We start from the raw sequence: 16,416 nt of genomic DNA, 5'->3' as shown, positions 1-16,416 counted from the left end.
CAACTATTACTGTACTTTACATATTTCTTCACCTCCATTCTTTTCTCTTTGCGTTCAATTTGGATAATCTCTATTGATCTGTTTTCATGTTCACTGATTATTTCCTTGGCTTTGTATAATCTGCAAGATAGCCCATCAAAACATTTTTTTCAGTTCTATTACTGTTTTATTTTTAGCAATCACATTTGATTCTTATAGTTTCTATCTCTCTGCTTAAATTAACTGTCTGAGCATGCATGCTGTTAACATTTTCCATTGTAACCTTTACCTTAATCATCATAATTATTTTAAATCCCCTCTTTGATAGTTCTAACAGTCTTTTTTTGGGGGGGAGGAATCATTTTTCAGTCTGATTCTAATGATTGCTCTATCTTTTCAGATTCCTTTTCCCCCCTTATTTTTTTGATCTACCATGAATGTTATTAATTATTTTTAGGATGTGAGATACTGAGGTAAATAAATAAATACACACACACACACATATGGAGTCTAATATAATTTCTGTCCTCATTGGCATGTAGTGTGAGGTATATGTTCATCTAGCCAAGAGTTTGAAAAACTTTGTTGTTATGATCATCAGATTTGATATTTGTTATTGCTATGAGTATCAGAGGTTTCTATGGTCTTCAAGGATGTTACACTGTCAAGCAAGCCCATGTTCAGTCTTTAACAGTCCTTTAAATTTTTCTAGTTTGATCTTCCTATATATTTATATGGCATTCAGCAGCAGTAGCAACCCCAAGTAAACACATATTCAGAACCCAACTTTCTGAAGATGTCTGTTACTCTCTACATTTTGTTTGAATATTTGTTCTGTACTTCAATTTTTTTGATGGATTCAAGAAGTTTCTCTTTCTTTCTTTTTCTTTCTTTCCTTTCTTCTTTCTTTCTTTCTTTCTTTCTTTCTTTCTTTTCTTTCTTTCTTTCTTCTTTCTTTCTCTTTCTTTCTTTCTTTCTTCTTTCTTTCTTTCTTTCTTCTTTCTTTCTTTTTCATTCTTTCTTTTTCTTCTTTCTTTTTTCAAGAAAAGTTATTTTGCAGTATCTCCATTTTTGTTGTTTTATCAAAGGAAGTGATACTTTACCCAGCCCTCTACATTCAAAAACTAAAAATGGAAGTGGATTGAATTAATCTAAAAATTGGAGTTCCCTGTATACCTCTTCCAGGGTCCTAACTGGTATATATACCAGACATTCCAAACCCTGTTTGGCACTGAACACAATTATTCTCTCCCAACTACATGAAACTGTGGAGAAATCTCATTTTTGAGCTATAACTACTTGTCACCAGTATTTTTTCTAATTTAAATTCAATTAGCCAACAAATAGTACATCATTTCAGATGTAGTGTTCGATAGTTTATTACTAACATATAACACCCAGTGTTCATCGCATCACGTGCCCTCCTTATTTGTAACGACTTTTAACAAATCTCACAGCCTCATAGTTCCCAAGAATATTGGCAAATTTCTTTAGGGAAAAAGCACTGGAGGAAGCTGTTCTCCCTTTAATGTCCTTCTTTTCCCTCAAATCTTGGCTACTTTTTTCTTTTCTTTTCTTTTCCTCTTGGCATCTCTAAGATATCATCATATACAAGTTTCTTTTTTATTTCATTATTTACAGTGTGATGTTTAGAAACATAACAAAAATACTGTGTTATTGCTCTAAGCAACATTTAAAGTTGGATATATAAATATTTGATGTTATTGTGACATTTATATTTTTTAAGCTCTTATTAAACATCACAGTCTTTATCATTAAACAAACTTTCTTTGACATTCCTGGTGATCCCTTTCTCTTTTGGACTCAAGTAATTAATATATTGTGTATACCTCTGTAATAAAAAAATAATGAACTATTTTATATTATTTTATTTTTTGTATGTGTTTTATAAAGCTCATCGAGGTGAATTATAATATGTTTATACATAGCATTCATCACTTTCATGACCTTGGTATGTGTTACTTTAGTTACCACAGTTTAGTTAAATAAGGCCGACTCCCTAACAACACAGTTCAGATTCCTTTATAATGGTATATTTACTGTAAATAATTGCTTAAAGCATGAACTTTGCTACTAGATCATTAGTCCATATCACTATCAATATCAGTAACTAATCATGTCACTTCTTTTAAATTCTTCTGGAGAATGATCACTGTGCATTTGTTACTGTTTATGCACAGACAGCAAAGCATATAGTCACATAGCTTCTCTGTTTCCTAGTGAGAACTCTTGTGAAATTCTATGGAAATGGATTATTGAAAGAATAAATTGGATAGTGAAAGTTTAGGAAAGAAACCAAGTACGATATATCTGTAAGTGAAATTGGATGTGATAAGATTTTAAAATGGTTACAGCAAAGCAAATATAGAATGACTTAGGTATGCATGAAATTAAAATATGAATTATATTGAAAAAGTTGGATGAATATAAAAAACAAGTAAAGCTTCTTTGACAAGTTTTAGTTTAAATTACACTAGGAACAGGAAGTCACTTAAGGTTGAAATGGAATGTTTACTTCTACTTTGAAGTAAATGCTTCCATTAAAACAAATAAACAAAATCCCAATCTCTTTGGGTAGAATCCTGGCCAAAGAATGGATGTTAGTTGCTACATTGAAAGAAAAAAAAAAAGGTAATTAGTAAGAGATTGAAGATAATTTTGTTTTCACTATCAGCAAGACTCATTCCACCATTTCAGATATGGGATGTATTGATAATTTATGAAGCTATTTGGTTAAGCTATTAATACAAATAATTATGCTACTGTGAAATTTGGAACCAGATTCGAAGGATTATTTAAGGCAGGCGTTTGTAACCAAAAGCATGATGATATCCCAGAAAAGTATAAGGGCAAAATCTTCATATTAAAGGAACTCTCAGAAATAATTCTTAATATTGAAATTATAAAGGATGAAATGTTGAAAGCTAATCCAAATTTAGAAAGGAGTGTAATAATTCACTAAAATCTAGAAATGAAGCTCTCTTCATATCATAACTTATATAGCAAGAAGACAAGCACTGTTTACAGTTTGTCACAAATTTTTATGAGGAAATAAAAAAATCTGATTCTCAATATTTCTTGTATTTTAAATTACAGTGTACTACATAGATAAACATTTTACTTTTTTCATTTTCTTATAAATTTATGGACAATAGTAATCAGTTTCTAATATCTCACAGAAACATGTAAAATTCACAGAACAAACTTATTTTTTCCACTGATTGTGTCGATGCAAATTTACCAGAAGAGAAAACTTGAATATAAAAAGAAAAGAGTTTTATTCAAGCCCAATTAGAACAGCTGCCCAGAAACATGATCTTCACAGGGAAGAAAGTGCTTTGGAGAATGAACAGTTTTTATAAGGTTATATACCTTTCCAAATCTTTTAAAAGCTTAAAAGATTATAGATTAGCATATAGGCAGGAATCACCAGTTTTAAAGTCTAGGAATGTGAGGAGTAGGAGCATTGATTGTTATCTCAAGGACAAGATTAGTTTTCCTTGAGGCCACGCATTCACAAAACAGGTGTACAATGCATGCATGTTGCCATAAATCAGGCTTTTAGTTTGAACAAAGTTTATGTAAAGTCATGCTGACTTAGAAAGAAATCTAAAGTGGCTTTGCTTGTATATCAGGACTGTAGAGAGTTTTTTCTTTCATCAATGGTTAAGAGAAATATGCAAAGTTTTAGCTTTTAATGCTCTTGTACTACCATACAAAAGAAAAAGCATAACGATTTTACTTAGTAATATTGTCAAAAAAAGTCAACATTAGGCAAATGTATTATTATTACCTTTCTAGATATAGAAATAATACCAAAAGCATCATCTTTGAACTCAAAAAGTTTTTAATGCTAAGTGCATAGACAACATTTTTTTTATTTGATGTTTACTGTCAAAACTTCTTTTGAAACATGAACAATTTTCTGTTATATGTGTCTCTGAATGATAAACTTGGTGTAAAAGATGAAAGGTATCACCTCTTTTTTTGTGAATAATTGAAGTTAAAACTTTAAATATGAATTTTTATTTTGTAAAGATTATATTTTAACATACATAATGAAATAAAAAATTTAATTATGCTAAAATGAATATAGAGACTTTAAGATACTTAAACTCTGACATACTTTTTATTGCATATGTATATAATTACCTATGTATACATACATAAAATTAGGAAGTCTTTGAAATTTTATGTATATTTATTTGCATTCCCCAAATAATGAAAACACTGAACAAAGACTTACTTAGGATGCAGGAATGGTATGTGGTTCCTCTAGCATACTATAGTTACTCTGACAGATTACTGCTTGACCATGTGCTGACAAAATATTCCTTCCTTATTCTTTATATAACTTTTAGCTTTAATAAAACATCCATTTATTAAAGGATGAAATATTTTAATAGGTGTTTGAAGGTTTTTGAAATCAAAGATTGACATGCTAAAAAAAAAGTTTAATTTTGAGAACACCTGTACATATTTTATTTTTTTAATTTTTTAAAAGATTTATTTATTCATTAGAGAGAGAGAAATTGTGTGTGAGAACATCAGGGCGGGAGGGGGTGTCAAGGGGAAGGAGAAAGGGCAGGAAGGAGAAACCCTAATCAGACTCCATGCTGAGCACAGAGCTTTGAGATCATGATCTGATGCTGACCAAGAGTCAGATGCTTCACTGACTGTGCTGCTCAAGCACCAGACACATATCCATATTTCAATGAGAAAGCACAGAGTTTAAATGTTTACATGGATTATTTTTAAAATTTTCTCTGGAAGGAAGACTGTTTTTTTGTACCTGAAATTAAAACAATGAAAACTTATGACTCTAGAAAAATGAATTCAAAAGACTCCTGTGAAAATTACAAAGTTACTTACAAATGCACTAATCATAATGTGGTGCCTTGCTTACTTCTTCTGTGCCAAATAGAAAGGAAGCAAACATTAAAATGGGGAGAAAGTAGATGGTGGTAGGAGGTGGTGGGTAGACAAGGCAGGTTTTTGTTATGTTTTGTTTGTTTTGGCTTGCTTGGTTAACTGACATTTTAGAATTTCTGTTTAGTAAGAATATATATCTAAGTTTTCTCTCCAGTCTTCAATCCAATAGCTTTATTATAGAATTTAATGATCGTTTTTAAAAACATATACACATATACAATAGAGAAATAAAAGAACTTGAATGGTTGTCAAGATATGCCATTTTTACGAGGACTATGATTTTATCAGTTCTCCAGTAATGCGTAGGCATAAAATCACAAAAACATATCATTCACATCACGCTGCAGAGTTTAGCATTGAGGGGGCAAGATATGTATAAAAGGGACTCAATCCACAATATAACATTTTAGCTACCTTCCTTTTAGTGCACGCTGTTCATTTATGACCCACGACACCTACACTCTTTGGATAAATGCTTATGCAGTAAAAGAGAAATGTCCTGCACTTTGCAGGGATCCATTCATCCCCCTCTCCCATTTCTTCCACTGCTTTGCATTGTAATTCCATTTCCTACTTAAAACAAACAAACACAAACAAAAACAAAAACAAAAACAAAAAAAACCCCACAAACAATACAACACCACCACTACCACCTCAACAAGAGAGTGGCTTTGCTGTCTAAAGTACCAACAGTCTAGTGCTGACTATCTGTATTAAATTAAATTTTCCCCATCTTTTACTATAATGATACATAATGTAGTTTAAAATTAAACCTTGTCTACAAATTTAGAACAGATTATATTTTGAGTCTTAATATCTCTTGTATTTCTTTCTTATACATAGGTTACTCCTACCCTTGATACAAGGTAGAATGGTTTATATTTAAGAAGGTGGACTTTAAAGTGCTTTGCAATTATAATATGATTCAACAAGATTAAAGAACAAAATAACTTTTAAAGGATGTGAGTACTTGAAAGATCACAATATACTTGAATTCAATTGCATAAAACCTGAACACATCTGCATGAATTTCTGAGTTATCTAAATCCGATCTTTTTTGATATCTTTTCCTATCATTATTTCTTAAAATAAACTTTCAATTACTGCTCCACTCCATGGCGGTTGTTTTCTCTTTGCATGGATACTTTCCACAAAACTTTCCATAACTTCTCTTTTATATTGTGGTGGAAGGTGGAAGAGTGTATGGAAATAGGGAAAAGGTGAGGGCATCTTCCTAAACACTGATAATGTTTTATTTCCTGATATTTGTGATGGCTATATAGATGAGGTTACTTTTTTTTTTTTTAATATTTTATTTATTTGAGAGAGAGAAAGAAGGAGAGAGAGCACAAGCAGCAGGAGGGGCAGAAGGAGAGGGAGAAGCAGACTCTTCCATGATCGGGAGCCCAATTCGGGGTTTGATCCCAGGACCCCACAATCCAGACTTTAAGCCAAAGGCAGACACTTAACCAACTGAGCCACCCAGGAACCCCTAGATGTGTTTCCTTTATAAAATGTATAAATCTATATATTCTTTTTGTGCATTTACCTATATTTCAATTTTAAAAATAACTACAGGGACTCCTGGGTGGCTCAGTGGTTGAGTGTCTGCCTTTGACTTAGGTCATGATCCTGGGGTCCTGGGATCCAGTCCAGTATCTGGCTCCTTGCAGGAAGCCTGCTTCTCCCTTTGCCTATGTCTCTGCCTCTCTTTCTCTGTGTCTCTCATGAATAAATAAATAAAATCTTTAAAAAAATAAAAAATAAAAATAACTACAAAATAATTATCAGAAAGTACTGACATTTAGTAGTGTAATGCCATAAAAGTAGTCTAGAATACAAAAAATTACTTAAAGGAACTGTGAAGAATTGGAAGGTTTTAAGGGCTCTATTTAAAATGTAAAACTAATTCAGAAGATTAAAAAATTCTGAAAATTGATAGCAGTGATGGTTACACAGCATTGTGAATGTACTTAATACCACTGAATCATACACTTAAAGATGATTAAAAGGGTAAATTTAAAAAATGTGAAACTATTAATTCAAGGATCTAGAGATATGTTCACATTGTACAGAATAAAATATTTTTAATGATTTAATTTTCTATTTAGAATAGAGTAATATTAGTTATTTTAGCATAAATAACTGCTGGTAAAGATTCCTTAGTATAAGTGGTATAAATGTGAAATGGGCAGTTACATATAAAATTTAAAGCCTATTTTATTCATCTTGCTTTGCCTTTACCTATGTAAGGAAGGAAACATCATTTCCATTTATTCTTTGAAGTTCTTGGCTGAGACCACCCTTTAATAATAATAGTAATAATAACCATATGATGATGATAATACCAGATTAACAGTAGAAACACAAGCAGAAGTTCAATAACATGTTACCTAAGGTTAACAATCTTGAATATGTGGCCATATAACTTAAGCTCTGTCCTACAGCCAGTGACAAACCACTGAAGGTTTTAAAGTATGTTTAGGGGATCCCTGGGTGGCGCAGCGGTTTGGCGCCTGCCTTTGGCCCAGGGCGCGATCCTGGAGACCCGGGATCGAATCCCACGTCGGGCTCCCGGTGCATGGAGCCTGCTTCTCCCTCTGCCTGTGTCTCTGCTTCTCTCTCTCTCTCTCCCTCTCTGTGACTATCGTAAATAAAAAAAAAAAAAAAAAAAAAAGTATGTTTAATTTGGTGGCTGGGGCCACTTTGGGGAGTTATTCAGTTTTTCTGGGTCTCTCCCATGTATAAACAAAATATACATGTTATTAAACTTTCGTTTGTTTTCTTCTGTTAATTTGTTTTATGTCAACTTAATTACTGAAAAGCCAAAGAACCTAGAGGGAAGAAAGGAAAACTTTCTCATCCCTACAATAGCTTCTGGCATGGTGTTCAAATATAAGTGGTACTAATTAACTCTTCATTGTAGTGTTAAATAAAAGTTCAGCAGAGTAAATTTTAAAGATCTAATTGGTTTCATTGAATGATTCATAAATAAGCAGCATCCCATCAAGTGAGTAGAAAGGAACTCCAAAGGGCTTTCTGTAGCCTTTTGGAGTTCCTTTCTGTAGCCCTTTGGAGTTTTAAACAGAGGGCAAGGAAGTCATAAACAGACCAAAAGAAAAAAGAAAAAAAAAAAAAAAGTAAAAGAAAAAGAAAGAAAGAAAAAAAAGTATTATATCAGGCAAGGCCACCTCATTTTGAGAGACAAAAGGTTCTTATTGGATTATCTCCCTGGTGCTGACCAGGAAATTCCAGACTGACTGGTTAACATTACATTCCTGGGAAAAGTTGCAACTGTAATTCAATTATATATTAAATCCTGGTTTTTTGATGTGGGCCTAGCACAATGACTCTATTTGGAACTATGGTTTTCTTTTTTTATCAATTCCCCACTTTTGTTCAGACCCTCAGCTTGACTGGGGGATGTGAACAAAATTTAAGGCATTATGGCCCCTCTCAGCTATCACTAGCAGCTTTTGTTATTCCTTTTTGTGATATCCATAGGTCATAATGGTTTTGCTTAGTCCCTGTGACATTGACAGGTCACAGTTCTAGATTAATAATCTTTAAATCTGTCATTCTCTTCACATATTTTCTGATATTCTTGTCTTAGGGAGATCATTTGCTTCATGGTTAGTGGCTGTGATGTGCATTTAAAGCTTTTGAGATAATAAAAGACACCAAGGAGATTATTATGGTTATAATAACATTTGGAGTGCACTTGAGGCCATGATCACTAAGACTCAAACCAATTAAAATCAAATAAGTCAAAGGAAGACCCCACTGAAGAAGTCACCTTTTAAAGAAAAGTGGCTTGCCCATGATTGTATGTAACTGAGTTTCATCTTCCTTAGAAGTGTTAATCCAGTTATAGCAGGTGGTGTAGGCCATAGCACAGACACTTCCTTGCTCAGCTTAAAGATAATCAAGGGCTATCCCATTATTAAGGACAATCATGGCCAGAAAATCTAGGGATTTTGGGGGGCAGCTACTGCCTTAGTGACGGGTTCTGGAATACCTTCCAGAGTTAAAGAGAGGTCTCTGACCATAGTCTCATTTATATTTACTTCATGAATGCTTTCTAGTAGATCCTTTCTAAGTGGATGATAAATCTGAGGGTTATGACCAGTGATATATATATATATATATATATATATATATATATATATATTTTTACCAGTGATATATTTTATGGAAAGTTAGCTGCATAGTTAGATAACCTAAGATGCATTATCTGGCAATGTGCCAACTATTTGGGCCTTCACAGGTCCAAGAGAATGACTACCACCAGAGACAAACTCTCTGTCTATTCCTCTGTGAGGAATAAATAATTCAAATTAAGGAGGGACTATTAATGTGTTCATTTGCAGGGATTTCTATGTTTATCCACTCAAGCTACGGCCAGTCAATTTTTAGCATATACAAGAAGAAAATTTCCTAAATTGAACTAAGAGTTGTTCTAAATACCTTGCAAATAAGGGTACTGCTGGTGAGTTCTCTTAGGAGGTGGGATAGATCTAATCTAGGTATTCTTGAGAATGTGGGGGTGCAAAATTTATGTAGGTTGTTGAGTAAGTCCAGTTATATTTGGAGAAAGGAAGAAACAAGACACTAAGTGTTCTGGCTGTGAAAATTGGCCTCAGTGAGAGACTACTAAGGACGGTCGACCATAGTTTGCAGTGAAATTGGAACTAGAAAAGAAATTGGTCACAGGAAGGACCAGAGGGTCTCTAGCATTATGGATAGATTAGATACCTTGATGACAAATTCATTAGTCTAAAATTTTACTCTCTGGGAGATTTAGGTGAGAGTGTTATCCTTCTAGGCCAATACAGGACTAAAGGAAAGAAAGAAAAAAAAATGTTTTCATGTTCTATTAATATATGAAGTCTTGATCCAGCATATTGGGTGAAAACAGTCTACTTCATGTCAGCTACTTCTCTTCCTCATCAGTTTGATTCAAAGGTCTTGAGCATCTTCACAGGAACAGTTATCAGGTGGAACCTTCTTTGGCTGTGATATGCAGCCCAAGGCTCAATATCTTCTTCTTCTTCTTTAGCAGTGTCAGTGGTCAGGAGCACTTGGTAAGATCCCTTCTAGTAGGGCTCTAGGACTGTCTTCGTCTGATGACATTTCTAGAATACTCAGTCACTAGGATCCAGAGGAGGACCAACAGGATCCTTTACTGGAATATAAGAAATTTTCTTTAACCTATTGATGAGAGGCTGGAGCATAAGTCATTAAAGACTTATGTATCTGCTCACATTAGCATAAGACAAGAAATAACTAGAAATTTGGATACCAATAGACACTGTTCTACTGGTAACTATTTAATGTAGAGTGATTTTATGTTTCTCAAAGTGGGTACTGTGAACAGTCAGAAAGACTAGAGAGAATACTTTAGGTCAAGGGAGTCCAGTAGTTTCAGCAAATTTAGAGATTTTTAGTTTGAGTATCTCATTAATTCTCTCAGCCTTACCTGATGATTGAGAGTAAGAGGTACAGTGATAATTCCAAGAAGTTTGCAAGATTTTCATTAAGACCTATGCAATTTGTCCCGTGAAGTGAGTGTCTCAATCACTGGAGATTGTGGAAGGTATATCCCAAGTGAGAAACATGTTTTCTAACAGCTTCTTTGCTACCATGTGGGGGCATAAGCATTGTTGGCAGGGGGAGGCTGCAATTCATCTGAAATATATACCTACAATAACAAGTGCATATTGATAACTCATACTAAGTGATAGTTGAATGAAGTCCAGCTGCAGGTGCTTCCTTCCATGGGGAGGAAGTCTGAGATGTTTGGAGACAAAAGTAGTGTTCTAGGATTATGGACCTGAGGTTAGATATGGGTGGTATACCTTTTTTGCAATCTTATAGAAGTCTCCTTACCAATATCTATCCAAAATTTGAGTCATCTTAAATGCATAATTTGGGTGAAAAAATGCAAAAAACACATGAGGTTTAACAGGTTGCTGGTTGAACCAAGCAGCTATCTTGGTTTTCATAGCCCCAAATGCTTATATAATTTCTAAACGTTGTTTGCCCATCTTAATTTCTCTGATTCAGGATCAGATTGCTGCCACATTATAAGGACATCCACATGGCAAAAGTTGAGCAATGAGGAATTAATTTTTGGCAAAACAGAATGGATTCCATCCATATTGCACTCCCCTGATACTCAAGTTTAATCCTTTGAGTGTGAGCTTCAATTTTGATCACAGTAATTTCAGAAGGTAAGAGCATAGCAGAAAGAAGGTTTGCTTGTTGATCAGTTTTGATTGGGGTTCCAGAGGATGTAAAAAAAAATCCCTTTGTGTCAACAGCATCCTCAAATCATAGATCACCCCAAAGGCATATTGGCAGTCAGTATAAATATTAACAATTTATCCTTCTGGTAACTGGCATGTTGAGGTAAGGGCCTGGAGCTCTGCTTGTGGGAGGTTCCCCTTGCAAGTAGTTCATATTGGGTAGTAATAGCATAAATAGGTTGGAAATTCCCTTTATCATTTGAACAGTATGACCCATCAGCAAACAAGATTGAATCAGGGTTAGTTAAAAGAGTGTCTCATAAATCAGTACACCTTGTTAGAATATGGGGTAGCAAAAGGATGCTACTGCTCTGCAGTCATGGAGCTCTCCTTTGGCAGGCAGAGGCAGCAATGTAGCAGGACTAAGAAGGCTGCAACATTTCAGATGTAGGTTAGGTGATGAAAGCAGAAGAATCTCATAGGAGGTTAGTCTACATGCAGAGGAATGTTGAGTCAATTCAGAGTCAAGAAGACTTTGTATAGCATATGGAGTTTGTAAACAAATTCTATTTGCTAGGGTTAAATCTGCTGAGATTTCTACTAATTTTGTAACTGCAGCTATACCCTTAAGACAAGCGGCTAGGTACAAGCAACTAAATCAAGTTTGCTTTAATAGGGCAATAGGGCTGTTTATTACCATGTTCTTGTGTGAGCATTTCCAGGGCTTGGTTATCTCCTTCATGCACAAACAAAAGTTTGTGAAAAGTTTTGAGTAGTTATATAGCCCTAGAGCAAGCAGTTCTTGCAGTGCTTATTTTAAAAATGGCTTGCTAATGTTTACCTTCCAAGAAAGAGGTTCAGGGACTAAAACTTTGGTTCATAGGGTGGGGAAGCCAGTAGAAAAAATTGAAATTCATAGCCTGCAATAACCAGCCATACCCAGATACTCACAAAGTTGTCACTTAGTTGAGGGCCTAGGAAATACTTGGATTAGCTTAATCCTTTTTGGAGATAGCTGGATTCCTTCAGCACTTAGATTATAACCTAAGTAATGAACAATGTCTAGAGATAATTATAATTTTTCCTTTTTTAAGAGACCATATGTTACTTTTCAGCTAACTGTTGTAGCAAATAAAAGAAATCTTTTATGAATGCCTCTTTGGTAACTGGGCATGCAAGAGGTTGTTTATATATTGTAAAAGGCTTGATTTCTCAGATAGCTAAAGGATGCTTAAATCTTGGTGAAGTACTTAGGAGAAATAAGAATAGCCCTCAGTGAACCCTTGAGGCATAACTGTCCATGTATATTGTTGATTGTTTCAAGTAAAAATAAATAGATTCTGGCTGCTAGGGGATTCTGAAAAAGGCTGATCAGAAGTCTACAAGAGTGAACCGTTTCAGTCTGGTGGAACTTGGCAACAAAAGGGTCTTCAGGTTTGGAACTACTAGGAAATGGGAAATAAGTACCTTGTTAATAAATCTCAAGCCCTGAACAAATTGCCAGCCCCTCCCATTAGGCTTTTGGGCATTACAGGGGCTGGTACAGGGAATGTTTAGCCCCTGGGAGATTAGTTCTTCTGCTATGGGAGGGAAGCCTTGTATGGTCTCAGGCTTAGTAGATATTGAAGCAATTTAGGAAAAGGTTTAGTCACATCCATTGAATCTTTACAGGCTCTGTACTTTTTATTCTTCCAATGTTAGTATTAGAAGCAGCCTTCAGATTTTCGGGTACCTTGATTAAATTAAAGACTTTTGTTAGAATTCTTTTTCTTCTGTATCAAAAGCAGAATGTAAAGAATATAAAAGTCCAGGTTCAGGTTGGTCAGAAAATTCTAAGGTGAGGTCTCCACTGGTACCAAATGTCCTTTAACTTTAGAAAGGAGATCTCTAACTAATAGATTGAAAGGGGCTGTATCTCATAGCAAAAGGTAATGTTTTTCAATAAAAGGTCCCAGAGTCATTTGTACTGGCTGAAATAGAAACTCCTCTGAGCTTTACTGGATACCTACAACATGTAAAACTTTTTTTTTTCCCCCTCTAAGGGATTTGTTTTCCTCTGAGAACAGGGGTTAAAGTAGCTCTACCATCAGTTAATACTTGGCAAGATTTCACATTAATTTCAAGTTTAATTTCCTCTTGAATGTTTAAGGAAATTACTGGTAGTTTACTGGAGAAGCCCTTGGAAACCTGTTAACTCTAGGTAAGATCCATATAGGGGCTTATCTTGGGGGAGGAAATGGAGGCTATCAAGTTGAAGAATTTGCATAGGACCTTTGAGGACAATCTTTTTTTCTCAGTGCCCCGGGTTAATTACAAGTGAGACATTGATTTCTGGACCAGTAATTTCATGATGGAATTCTAGAAGGCACAATGTGAAAGGCCCAGGTATTATTTGAGGTCTCTAGCCTTGGCTTTGTTGTGGCTGCAAGGCTAATAGCCTGGCAGATTTCTGTTTGAAGTCTTGCTTTGAAGTGCTCAGCTTTGGTCATGAGTTCAGTCAGAGAGTTGGCTTCCCATACTATTTTCTGCCCTTTTTATTAATCCACTAATCTCAGGATATTATTCATTTACAAACAGAACAGCTACAGTAAGTTTGGTGACCTTATTTATTGTATGAACCTGGAATACCGTCAGAAGAGGACTTCTGAATGGGCTTTAAAGTGTGCTACAGATTCATCTTTCTTTTGTTTGCATGTTTGAATAATAAGCCAATCAATCAGTAAGGGCAGAAAAACCTCTAGGAATGAACTGTAAAAGTTCAGTTGCTATTTTGCAAGTTCTTTCTGATCTGTAAGGGGAGTACATTGAAGGTCAAGGATCTTAGATATCCTCCTCAAGGTTTTGTCATTTTGCTTCTTCCATCCATTTTTAGGCTTTACTAGGTCCTACCAATATGTGCACTAGCTGATAAAAATATGACAGTCAGGTCCTAGGTCCCAATAATTATTCTAAATTCTTCAAAAAAAGAAAAACTTTTGAGGATATTCCTTAGGGTTAAGAAATTCTTTAACTATGACTCTGAATTCAGTCTTTAACTAAAGGGTGAAATACACATGAGGAGGTTTGTCTGCAATCTTGAGTAGTTTTATTTTTAAAGATTTTAAAAGATAACTTTAATAGTCTCTTCAGAACCGAAAGTCATCTCAGACAGAGAATTAGTAAAATGTGAGTACTTGATAAAGAAAAGGGGAGCAGTTGGAGTCACATCAGTTTTATTGTCTTTTGCTTTAGTTTTCTTCTATGTCTCTAATTTTACACTAGCCTTTTATAATGAGTCTTTTAATGAAGCTATTTTGGAGTTTTGAAGTCTTTTGGAAGCTTTGGCATCGAAGTTAAAAAAGTTATCCTATTCTATTTATTTAATTTGGGAACCCTTGTTTTCAAGTGTGCTTCTTAAATGAATGATGTTGTCTAACTGGAACATGCCTCATGATGGCCATTTTAATTCTAGATTGTTTTTAGTAGAATTTTATCATTTTTGTAGATATGTACAGCTTCCAGGACTATAGTTCCTAGACATAAAATAAGCAGGCATGCTGGAAGATGGTATGCTTAACTCCTCAGAATTTAAAGATACTATTTCTTGTAGCTAGCCTTGATCTACGAAAAACAAGAAAAACAAACATGTGCTTCATAATGTCTTAGTAACCAAGTGATGTTACTGCATCTTGACCATGAGAAGCCCTGGTATACACACCCAATAATTCCCACCATGGAACCTAGGACTGGGGAATGGATTGAAACAGCAGACCTCAACAAATGGGCACTGCAACTTGATTCTAAACAAATGGGGTACAGCAGCTGACACCAGTAGTTCCCAACATGGAATCTGGGGATGGATTCCAAACAAATAGGGAACTTCGACCAGCAGTTTCCAATATAGAATCTGGGTATGGAACCAAGGACCAGAATTTCCCATTGTGGAACTGGTGATACCAAACAAATAGGGAATTGACTGAAAACCCAATTGGAACGGGAGTTCAGCACTAAGAGAATGGAGCTCAGAACCCAGAGGAACCTAGCCATATCTTTCAGAAATGGTAAGGCAATGAACTCAAAAAGGGGTTCATAGGTCCCATGCCTCTGTTTCTCTTTGTCCCTGAATGTCATCAGAAGTTTGCTTCAGATTACACTGTCGTTGCCACCAAATCTGTTAAATAACAAAAATTCAACTGGATATATATATATATCTGTTTCTAGGTAAAGTGTAGAATCTTTAAAAATAGGATTCATGTCTGTTTTTTCATCCTCATATACATATGTCTAGAAAAGTTTTTAGAACATTATCCAGAACGAGTATAGAACATAGAAGTTGCTTAAGATATAATGAAGCAATTTATGGCATAGAATGTTTTAGATCAGATTGTGAAAATCTATTTTCCTGATCACATAAAAGAGTTCAAAAAGGAACTGGCCACATGGAAAAAGGATTCTAGGAACCAAATAGAGTGAGAAAGTACAATGTAATTTCAGTTTGATTGTAAAGAACCGTTAAAGTATTTTTGTATATTTTTCCTTCATATAATGTGAGCATTGCTAATGTATATGTTATAATTTTAATCCACTAAGGGAAAAGGAAATGTAAATAATTCTTTTTTTTTTTAGATTTTATGAAGCTTATTGGGGGGCTCAATTTCATGACCCATGAGATCATGACCTGAGCTAAAACCAAGAGTTGTATGCTCAACCAACTGAGTCACCCAGGTGCCTCGAAATGTGACATTTCTAATGTACATAATATTTAATATTTTAATCTACTGAAGAGAAAAGATTATTTTCCTTCTGGAGCTTAGTATGCACGTATGTAAAATTATTGTTCATCATGGAAGTACACATTTTTAAATTTTATTATTTAAGTTTTTTTTTTATTTAAGTCTCACAACCATTAGGAAATGGCATATTAAAAAGTCATATATGTGAGAAATTTAAATATCACAGAGGCCACATGCCTTATGTTGCAATCACTCCCAGTATAAATAAATGATGTTGGAACCTGAACCCAGTTCTTCTAACTGTAAATCTAATTTTGTCTTGTTTTTCTTATTTCAAAACTGACAGAACTAAGATAGGGAAAATATAACAATACATTCAAAATAAACAACAACAAAAGACAAAAAACAGTGGTAGACAGAGAAGTAACTAAAATTCATTTTGTATATACTGTGTCTAAATTTGGGTCACTTCATTCTTAAACAAAACATGACGTATATATTATTTACCTAAGTTTGAGCTATAA

The sequence above is a fragment of the Vulpes lagopus genome, chromosome 1, assembly GCF_018345385.1.
Source record: "Vulpes lagopus strain Blue_001 chromosome 1, ASM1834538v1, whole genome shotgun sequence".
NCBI lineage: Eukaryota > Metazoa > Chordata > Mammalia > Carnivora > Canidae > Vulpes > Vulpes lagopus.
This window is presented reverse-complemented; position numbering follows the sequence as displayed.